This window comes from Phalaenopsis equestris, unplaced genomic scaffold (assembly GCF_001263595.1).
Source record: "Phalaenopsis equestris unplaced genomic scaffold, ASM126359v1 Scaffold000002, whole genome shotgun sequence".
Lineage (NCBI taxonomy): Eukaryota > Viridiplantae > Streptophyta > Magnoliopsida > Asparagales > Orchidaceae > Phalaenopsis > Phalaenopsis equestris.
This window is the reverse complement of record NW_018164444.1, coordinates 12,689,122-12,700,745: the sequence shown is the minus strand read 5'-3', so window position 1 is coordinate 12,700,745 and position 11,624 is coordinate 12,689,122. Positions and strand designations below refer to the sequence as shown.

The window sequence follows — 11,624 nt, the reverse complement described above, 5'->3', positions numbered from 1 at the left end:
TTGTCCCCTGCCGCTTTGATTTCTGTTTCCACTCCACCTGAGATTGATATTGTTCCATCTTCCCCTGCCTCTACATGAAGAGCGAGCTTCTCTTCCACGCGTGGAAAGCAAGGCCAGTTATGATTAGGTTTGTTCTGTGGCTGCTGGGTGATTTCTTCACTGATTCAAAGGACGTAAAGATCTTCTAGGCTGATAGGATGGGAGCAGGTGCGATTGGATGTTTTGAAGGCTTGGTAGTTTGGGTTGGGTGCTGGTTGGCCATTTGAATCGAAAATGTATTTGGAAGGGCAAATGGAAGAACCAACAAGGAAACAGTCGAAGCTATCAGCTTTGAATAATTTGGATAGTTGTGAGCTCCATATGGGATAGTAATCTGCAGTCAGAGTGGTGTTTGCAACAGATTTAATGTTGCTCATGAAAAATTTTAGAGAAGAAGGTATGGTGATGTTATTGGCATGTCAGGGTAGGGGATTGATTTGAGAAGAAGGAGAGGAATCAGCCATGAGGTGTTTGAAGTTGAGAAAAAAGTAGAGAATATATATATATAGTACACATATCATTTTTATCAGTTTGGATCACGTAGTTAGGTCAGATTAGCTCTATTTTCATGCTTAGTTCACTTGTTCTAACTGTTTGAGTTTAGTGGATGCTCATTGGATATGATGATAATCGAGTTATTATCGAGCAAATTAATGTATATCATTATCGAACAACTTAATTTTTATCTAATGGATCCTTACTGAACAAATTAAAAATACTGCAATCATGCCATCCATTTTTTAATCAAATGAAACTTATTAACTAATTAATAATTAATATAATTGAACTATTTATTTTCTATTGAAATGAGCTTTATGGAGCATGTAAATTAGTTACATGTTGAGCTTATAAAAACAAATGAGAGTTTAAGTGAAAGTGCCACTAAATGAGTAATTAAAATAAGTACATAAATATACAAAATAAATGCACAACAAAAAACACAAATCTTTACCTTGTTTTAGGTATTATAAATTAAAATTTAAGTAAAATTCAAGATTTTGCCCATATAAAATTTAGTAAATTCGGATTTTCAGTACTTCGTCCAAGTAATTTAAAGCCTAAAGGGCTGATTTCTCTCCCGGCCATCTTCTCCTCGAACGAACAATCACAGCTCTCTTCATCTCTTCTTCAACTACCTTTCAATTTCGCTGTAGCTAGAATAGAAATTCACCTGCATTTATGGCCTTCTGCTGATTCATCGTCTTCTTTGGCGAACACAACCTACGTGTAGGTGTGACGCTGGCTTTCAAAAATGCAAATTTCTCGCTTTTCTGAATCAGCCGGGTTATCTTTCTTCTTTTGCTTGTATCCCTTTTAATTTTTAAATGACACGACTTGGTAGTGCCTGGTACCTGTTTGATGAAATGCTCCTTAAGTAATCTCCAGTAAAGAACGCAAGTGGAAAATTTGGAGTTTTCAGTCCCTTATAATTTGTAATCCTATGATCCATCATCCAATGGTAACTTATAATAATGGTTGAGATTCTCATTTTTCTTATAAAACATAAATTGCATTGAATGCGCTCCTTGATATGGTTGATGATATGAAAATGTAATTTAGTCGTTTGTTTTGGGCATGAATGATCGTAGTGAAGTGCTGACTGTTACTATGAAGTATGATCGTTTTGTCTCCCTGAAAATGGAATTTTTAGTCGTTTGTTCTTGTTAAGAATCATAATGATTCTCGTGTCAGAGTCCATATTTTCAATAGCATGCCTCACTGAAAACTTTCAAAGCTTTCTGTGTCTTGGAAATTTCTATCTGATCAATTTATTGAGAGATAGATACAATTTGAAAGAAAACTACACTTTAAACCAACAAGCGAATGCATTTTTAACATTATATTTCTGCTTTGTACCATGTCACAAGTTGAGATACTGGTCAACTTTTTTTATCTCTCTCTGTCTTTTAGAGAGTGAAATAGGTTTCTTTGCAACTCATCTACGTGCTTAAATTAAAGATGCCACGCAGCTTTGGCTCCCCTACAAGCTTTCTTGGAGGGAAAAGATGGTCGGTCTTTATCATTAAGGTACTTATATCATTTTCTTAAAGTATAGCCATGAACATACCAGATATTCTAACCCAAAATTCTTGTTATGAAGAATTTGAGTTGTGCATTGGTTCGATAATTCGAGTAATGAAGATCTGAACCAAAATAAATATCATGATATGTGCTTATTATGCCTTTCTTTTATGCGTGTACATGATTGGAAATGTTGTTCTGTTTGTCTATCACCATTCTCTTTATTGCCAAAACTTAAATTTAGGAATCGCTCACTAATGTTACAAGAAATCTAGTAGCCTTTATTATACATAATAGTTTCCGGGAAAGATCTACTATATTATACACACACGCATATTATACACACACGCACACACACACACACACACACACCAATTTCTCGATTTTACCAGAAATTAAATTAACAGAAAATAGAAGTAAAAACTATACTTATTAAGAAATAGAAATACTAAATAGAACAGAATTAGAATTAATAACATAAAACTTAAAGGAGGTTGGACTCACAGTAGGACTCACAATTGCTTGCTCCTTAGGCAGAAACTTCAAACTTGCACACTAGTTATAGAAATTACATCAATATATAAACTTCGAAACAACCAGACCTCAAAATATAACATAAATTACAATGACTAGTAAAAAGTGACAGACTGTTTTCTTAGTGGAGGCTTAATTAGCAAGGTAGATTCCTTCGTGATTTTGAGCTAGAAAGTATATTTGATTAGCACGGAGATTTCTATTGGTGGGGTCCTGATTCGTTCTGCTTCTGAAGTGATGATTGTTGTTGTAGTCATTTTTAGAAATCATGAGTTTTTTGGACGAAAGTTTGACATAAATCTTCTCAATTATCAGACATCTTTTCATTTGCTCCTCCTTATAGTATAGGGTGAATCTCTGCGCATGAAAGGAAGTAAGAATAAGAGGCGGTGAAGGCATGTTTTTGATTAATTTCAATATAGAATTGTTAATAATAAATTAAATCTACTAATTACCATTTTTATTATTTAGGTTAGAAGTAAAATAGGAAGGATTTTTTATTGAATATTTAGAAGAATTGACTTCAAAGGAGTAAAAGGTAAAGATTTATGTATTATTTATGTTTATGTTTTCATTAAATGTCATTATGTAGAGTATATGAATATCATGGAAGAGTATTTGATTAAAAGATAATTGGGGAGACATATTTGAATCAATGAATCATACGTGAGAGTGATTTTAGAAATAAAATTATTATATATACACTTTTAATGGATGTGAGTGATTGTTGGAGAAAGAAAGTAGAGGAATAAGCCTATACAGAGGTTTTTGAAGAGTTAAGCTGTTTAATTGCTTTCTTATTTGTATTAAATTAATGATTTATTTAAAAAAGACTTGCATTATTGTCTTAAAAATACATGCCTTTCTTATTATATGCATATTGAAAGTTTTAGTGTATCAATTTAAAATTCTTCAAATTCTTCATATAAAGAATTTGAAGATATCTATGGGTAAAACTTCAAATGGATAAAGTGAAAAGGAAAGAAAATAAAAATGATTTGTCAATTAGGATTTATCTCTTTATTATATTAGTAGGGGGCGTTGTTGTACCCGTGCATGAAAAACGAAATGAAAATGGTAAAGATGTACTTTTAAGTGCAAAATTTTGAAGATATCTATGGGTAAAACTTTTTTATGATACCTTTGGGTATGATGGTGATCATGATATGACTTTTTCAAAAAGTTAAAGAGGTAAATACTTAAATGAAAACATGAAGTGTTAATTTAATACATAATAAGATTATAATTGCTCACTAAGTGATAGCAAACTTACTGTTGAAATTATTTATTTCTTGCAGGCAAAATTATAGATGGATATGACTGATAGGAGAGAGTTGGGAAGAGAACCCCTTCTACTAGATAGTATGTTGTGTGTTATGGTTCTAGATTCTTATATTACTTAGTTTTGGTATTGTTGGACTATTGTCGGTTGAATTATGATATTGCTTTACTTTCCGACTATGTTGTTGCTTTGGTTGAATTTAATTATTATTTAGTGTATTTTGTAATTTTTTAATGACTTTTTTTATTATTAGAAGTTATAATAGTTTATTGTATTAAATAAAATAAAAAAGAAAGGATAATACCATCAAATCGCAATTTCTGACTTTTTTAATTTTAAGCTATCAGGTTAGGTTGTTATAGAAGTTTCTATCTATTTAGAGTCTTTTGATTTAATTGGAGCAAGAAGAATTTTAATATTTGCTCCACAATTATCTTATCATTGATAAAGCCAGTGTGCTATATCCTCAGACAAGATCTTCATCATAATTACAAACATCCACTAATGTTTTATTCTTGGATAAAGAATATAAAAAACCTTATTCTTGTCCTCTATATATGTTGAATAGATAAATTAAATTGTCCTTTGATAGTTAGATTCAAGTTTTTATATTGAATTATTTTAACTTGATAAGGACAAAGACCCCATTTTATATGATGGAAAGCGTTGAATAGTTACTTTGCTATAAGCAATTGATTTATTTAATTCATTAAAATTGTTTTTGATTTCAACACAATTTAATGAGATTAGAATAGCTTCATAAATATTTGTGTCATACATATATTCTCGGGGAAACAAGTTGTTTCCAAGATATCGTTAAGGCTTGTCCAAGGAGAAGAAATATGATAATTGTCTCCATTAAATTATATGCGAAATAAAAGCTTTAAGATATATTATAAGTTTTGATTCAAGAATTTTGGTATAATATTTTAGATTTTTAGATTGGGGTTCACTACAGGAAATAAGTAAATTTACATTGGTCATATCAGACGTAAATCGAATGCAAATCTAACGATATTTGAGGTTTATCATCAAATTTGTGTCTGATTTATGTCTGATATTTTTCGCGGGTAAATCGAGGGTTGATAATGATAGTTTCATTCATTTTGCATCAAAATATTTAGACGTAAAGTACTTGCGTCGTATTACCATCAGTTTTTTTAGGCTACACATGTCAACCGATAATCTAATTTGTCAGATTACCGTCACTTTTGCAGTGGAAAATATCAAAGAACGGTAGAATATTTTTATCAATTTAGCATTAGATTATTCAAAGCAAAACTGATGCAAATCAGATGCAAACCAGCAACACCGAAAAAAAAAAAGAACAATTACATTTCCACAACCTGCATGTAATAAAAAAGTTACATCTCAACCGCATTTTATCCAACTATATCAGCACAAATCAAAACTCAAATATATATCATTAATGAAATTAAGATATTGTAACAAATTGTCCAAATAAAAATAATAAAATTAACCAAAAATTCCACTATAAATGTTCAACTTAATGTTGAAAAATAAAAGAAAACATAAAAAGAAACTACTCATCATCTCCATCCTTGTCCTCCTCTTTCTCCTCTATGATTATCACCTGTCTCTTACCCCGACGATCTGCTAAAGTCTCTGTCATGCACACTATAGAGTCCTCGACCCGATGTTGGCCCTTTAGCATTTGGTCATGCAATTGGCGAAGCTCTTTGTTCATTGAAGCGACCTGCTTGACAAGCGCCTCTTAATCTGGCTGTGAGGAGCTCGGGGAACTAAGTACTGGGCCACGGGAGACATCGACCTCGAAGGCTATGTCTTTCGTACCAATGCCATAAACCCTCTCATTCTTCTTCCTCATCGCCTAAGTCCAAAGCTCGTACTTGGACTGCAGAGTGGTAGATTGACTACCACTGCTGCTAGCGAACGTCTGGGCCTGAGTGGCCAAGTGCCTCTCCGGAGACTGCTTAAACTCCTTCTGCAAAATTAAAACCAATGTTTAATTCACATTTTTAATAATAAGAGTCAAAATAAAGTTTTAAATTTATTTTTTATACTTATAGCAACCCGACGAAATTGCTCTGAGACCCATTGCTACGTCCTCGGGCGCCGATGAGTTCGAACGTGTAGTTTTGCAATGGAGGGCTTGCAGTTCAACTCCTTCACCTATGCAATGTATACAATTGTTTAGTGCCATAAAATTTCTTCAAAGATTGAATCTTTAAATATTTAAGAATCCTACCAGCCTTCTATAGTGTTCAGTTTGAGGGACTGATCTGCCAATGTGGAGAACAACTCCCCTAGTCCTCTTCGTTGCCCGGTTCGCCTGGTTCGTCTGCCTCTTCCTCTTATAGCAAGAGAAGTCTAGGCTTTGGTTAACTGACCCCAGGTCTCCTCACCGATCTAGGCAGACCGCTCGCCCCTCAGGCGGGTTGTCGTGAACATGTTGATGCTTGCCCTAAATCTCGAAGATTAGGCGAATCTGATGGTGGTGCTCTGGGAGCCAGGCAAAGGAACTCTGCACTATAAATAATAATCAATGTATTAGTATAAGAAAATAAATTAAATTTACAAATCTAATTCAAATTGCATGATCGTACCTCTAACTCTCTGAACCACAAGTCCCGAGTGGCTGCAGGGATCCGCTTCCACGAGTAATAGGACTGATCGTACCTGCTCCTCATAATCTCTGTGATGCCAACTTGTGGGGAATGCATCTGCTTAAGAAAAAAAATTGGTTACAAAAAAATATATAGAATGAAGAATAAACATAATATAATGTTAAAATAAACTTACGAGTCCTTCTCTGACAGTAAATGTACCATTGGGAGCAGGAGTTGAGGGGTCAGACTCAAGAGGTGTCGAAGCAAGTGGGGCTGAAACTAGTGGTGCAGTAGGTGTGCCAGCAACAATAGCAGTCGTACCAGGTGGGGGAGTAGGTGTGGAAGCAACAGGTAGGAAAGCAACACGTGGGGGAGCAGTAGGTGTCACAGGAGGCAGAGGAGTAGCAGGTTCGGGAGCAGGTGTCACATGAGGGGTGGTAGTAACGGGTGTTGGACCAGATGTCACAGGAGGGGTGTCAGCAACAAGTGTCACATGAGGAGTGGTAGTAGCAGGCGGGGGAGTATTAGCGGAAGCAGATGACCTCCACTTCTTGCTACGGTAGCTCGTCTCTTGTGTCCCCAGAACACTGGGCCTTTGAGGTTGCTGACTACCTGCAAATACCTGTGGCTGACCACCTGCAAATTTGAGATAGCCACCTGGAAACTTCAAAGAAATCACCCACTCAAATGTTATTCTTTGTTAATCTATATTAAGATAGTATGCAGTTTTTGGCTTTAGTAACTAATGTTGTCCCCCTTGAAACTACATAGAAAGTAACTAAACCACATCTAACTACCACTCTCCTTCACATGTAGCTGACTATAACCACTTCATAATCATATGGCAGCCCTCAATTTACTCACCTAAATGCACTCCAAAGCACACATAACAACCCAAATCATTAAAAGATAAGGTGTTACACATAAATTCAACATAAAATGACTCAATAGACTCCACACAATACATACACATAGAAGTGACATTTATTCATGCATTCTATGTTTTGATCACTTAGCTTGGCTTCGTCTTTTGACAGTGATTCTCTTTAAATTTGATTGGCCTGTTGTGCCACATCCTCATGGAAATGATCTCATACTTAAATACACTATATTTAATTTGTCGATATGTACACATATGTTTGTCGGTGCAAAGTGATACGCATTTGGTGTTGCAAATCACCGGCGGCTCACGCAAGTATACATGACATATCAGTAGTACCAGAATTAGAGTCTAGTTTTCGATCTCACAGGGAATGAGATGAATCTAATTAAGAAAAGTTCTAGCCTATAAATGTTGATCCTAGCCTGAAATGTTGATTTAATGTAAGTCCTAAAAGAAAATTCTAAATTGTCAACAAAGAAAGCTAAAGAGTTCTTCAAGCATTTGATAAGATCTTCCTTGGAATGGTTCAATAAGTTAATGAGTGAGAAAGTTAACTAAATATGTAAATGACAAACAAGAGCAAAAGCTCTCCTTACCCCCTTCTGGTGGAATAAAAATAAGTGGCTAAAAATCAGATTAGTTCCCTAATACCAACCTTTAAGCCATGCTCAAATATCTCTCTACAAGTCTGCATTAATCTAATAGATATATTCCTATTACACCAAATTAATGTAATGAACTCTATCGATTTTATTACCATCTCTTCCGAGATTGGTAACTCACGACAAATATTAACAGCCCACTTGGCCAAAATGAAATGTAAATGGAGTGTCAAAAGTCAATCAATCATCATTCAATATTAATCAACAAAATTTATAAAGAAACTTCCACATTAATCTTTCCTATCTCTCCATTCCAACAAAGAAGGATAGTTTACTCACTATGTATTCTTGAATACACCAACATGATTAATCAACTAAAATAGAAATAACAATACAGAAGTCTTACAAAGAAAATAAAAGCAATTAAAAAATAAAACTTCAGAACTTATCTCCTTTCCTTCAATCATGAGAAGTTGAGATTACAAACATTCAATCACACAAAATCTCTCAAATTCTCACTTCTCTCAACTTGATTGATCTTCGTTGGACTTCTCCTTCAATTTCCTTCTCAGAAAAATGACAGAAGAAAATGTAATCGAAGAGCCCCCTTTACTTCAACGTCAAAGCTTATATATTTCTTCATATTCTTCTCAAGGTTTGAACTGCATTAACTGTCGGTTTTAAGTTAGGGCGCCTAGGCGTCAACCTCTTGGATAGGAGCTTGTATTGGGCACCTAAGTGCCCGTTGGCTGACACCTAAACCTCAGCCTCAGCCTCTCGGGTAATAGCTTTTGTTGGGAGGTGTCTGGCGCTTAAGTGCCTAATAGTCAGATTCATGCTTCAATTTCTATTCTGATCCAATTCGGTTCTTGTTCTTCTCCTTTCCTGCTACCATCAACAAAAACAACAAAAACCTTCATTAAAGTGCAGTTTCATCATATAAAATTCAAAAAAACATGTAACAGCAAATGCTAAATTAAAAAATGTCAAAACATAAGTAATAGATCTTGTTGGACTTAAGTGAAATGAAATTGAATAAGTGACTATTTACAATCAAATTTCCAAATAGATAGATTTTATAACAAAAAGCTTCTATTGAATTATTCTGACACATGTGCTTCATAAAACATTGAACTTCTTCAAATGTTATTTAATTGCATATTCACTCCAAGGGATTTAATAACTTGCTAAGCTAATATAGTTTATATGTAATATTCAAGAGAATTTAGTTATCCATAAAATAATTTGTTAATCATTTATAAACATATAAATAAAATTAATTACAAGAATGTTAAAGAGTTTTCCATTTAAAAGAATAATAGTAATATTAATTTTTGTTAAGACTTCTCAAGCTTATCCGCGAAGTTTTTTATTTATAACTTTTTTATTTTTATTTTTTTTTTCTTTCTTTCCATATGATGAATATTTTCAATCCCATTTCTTTTTAAATAATCTCTTTTTTCATTCACATCCTAAAGGATTACTTTATTTGGATTAGCAATTAAATAAATTTTAATTTTACTACAATCCTTTTAAACTAAATACTGCAACATCCTCTCTTTTAATTCAATTCTTATAAGTTATAAATTATTAACATCAAATGCAAATAAAATGGAGGCTAAAATTTTCAAAAAAATCATATCTATTCACAATTAACTTACCTATTAATCAAATCTTCTTGAAAATTAAATATGACAATTAAATAATCATCTGATGAGATTTCAAAGATCATTCTGCATCTAATTCTATTTAATTCAATAGGAGTCTATTTGTTATATAACTAATTTCTTTTTTTACTAAGATTATTGTAATCTCAAATTCATTACATTCTAAATATGTAACAAGTATCAAATTATAGTGTTTTGTTTATAGAGGAACAAAGTCTAACAACATTCATCCCCCCAAGTTTAATCATATGAAACTACAAAAATAAAGGATAATGGAAAAGATATAATAATAGCAACAAAAATACCTGTGTCACGTGTACAAGTTAACGCTTCACAAGAAGTGAATATAAATTATTCATCGGTACAACAACTGAAAATACATAATAGAGTTTTAATTTACTACAACAGTTAACATCTAACAACAAAGATATAGAAATAAAAGTTCCACCGCAATTCAACATGGCATATTACAACAATAACATATTTCAACAAGAGCATAAATCAACTTCAACGAAAACTAAAATGAAACAAGTAGCACGAAAAATAACAGTAGTCCAGCAAGCGCAACAATCAACAACACCCAAAGGTGAAATCAACTAAAGATCTCTAAGAGAACTACAATATCACTTGTCCCCTCTTCAATCATCTCCTTCTTCGTCTTCTTCTTCTTTCTCATCTTCTCCCTCCTGATTCTCCCCCATAGACTGACGAGTGTTCTTACAAGGCGCATATGGAGAGTGAGCAGGAAAAACAATTGGATTCTCATCTCCTAACCATCGATTTCTCCTGTACATCTCCGATTGAGGAACCCGAAAACTGACAATCTAATCAAATTAGTTTTTACTCTGTCAATCTATATGTGTCATCCGGTCTAACAAATCATATATCTCCTCGTGTATAATGGAGGCATCATCCTCTAACTCTCAACTTGCTCAGCTATAGAATTCATAGTAGAAGGAGGGCGAGGCGTAGAGGTAGAGGAGGAAGATCGGGAGGAACTTTCACCTTGCTCAAAAGCTGCATGTCGCCTATAAATCCCTATATTTTTCTTAGAAATGGGCTTCAAGGGGTGAAGCTGCTCCTCCAAACTCTCAAAGGAAACACTAGAGTTTTGACACAGAGTGAAGGTAGTGGAGGGGTGGCCAAGACCGATAGTAGATCCCCTTTTTGTCATATTCAGAATAGAATGATGGATCAGGGATCCTACATCTATGGATTTCCCCGTTTGAATACAAAAAATTAATGCAACCCTATCTCTAGTAACTTCACTCAAATTTGTCGAGGGGAGAAGCTTGACTGATATGAAATAGTGCCAAACTTTGGACACAACATTCAAAGCAGAGGAAGGGAAATTGATTTTAATATCATTTCTCACCTTTCACACACCCCTACCATAATTTCTACCAAATCAAAATCAAGAGGAGTAAAATTGTGGTAGAAACTGTCAGGAAATTCTCGCAAAGAATACAAGGCATTGATCCTTGAAGAATTGAAATCAACTTGTTACCCTCAAACATAGACAAAATTAGTGGTGGCTTCAGGCAAGTTCACATAGAATTCCCGCACGACAAGAATCATCGTGATACTTATGTTGGAGCAAAATTGCTCCCAATCCCTTCTACCTATCATAGCTTCTACCTCCCCACTCGGAGACAAAAATTCTCTCTTTGGGATGAATTTCTTATAGCATTCTTCCGCTTTTGTGCTAACGAATTTCTTGTTATCAAACAAAGACTTAGATTTTCCTCCTTTAGTCTTAGGTGCCATGAATCAGAGAAGAAAAAATCCAATCGATTGATGATTAAGGCAAGAAATGCAAATGTCAAGATGCTAGTTTTTAAGATAGAACAAGTAAATCACATGCAAATTTAAGATCTCAAATTAAAAACTTCAGAATCGCAAACCCATCCCAAGATCTCTAACTAAGATACCAAAATTTGTCAAACAAAGATGAAGGAAAATATTTAATGACAAAATATTATCTAAAGATGCTAAATCTCTCTT

At 33.9% G+C, this 11,624-nt stretch overlaps 1 long non-coding RNA gene across 1 annotated transcript in view; it reads left to right on the top strand.

Moving 5' to 3' along the window:
• The first annotated feature begins 1,091 nt into the window (after positions 1–1,091).
• Positions 1,092–11,624, top strand: part of LOC110038887 — a 20,711-nt gene continuing 10,178 nt past the window's right edge. The window contains exons 1-2 of the long non-coding RNA XR_002295465.1: positions 1,092–1,270; positions 1,951–2,067. This is a non-coding gene — a long non-coding RNA (uncharacterized LOC110038887). The remainder of the gene's footprint in view (positions 1,271–1,950; positions 2,068–11,624) is intronic.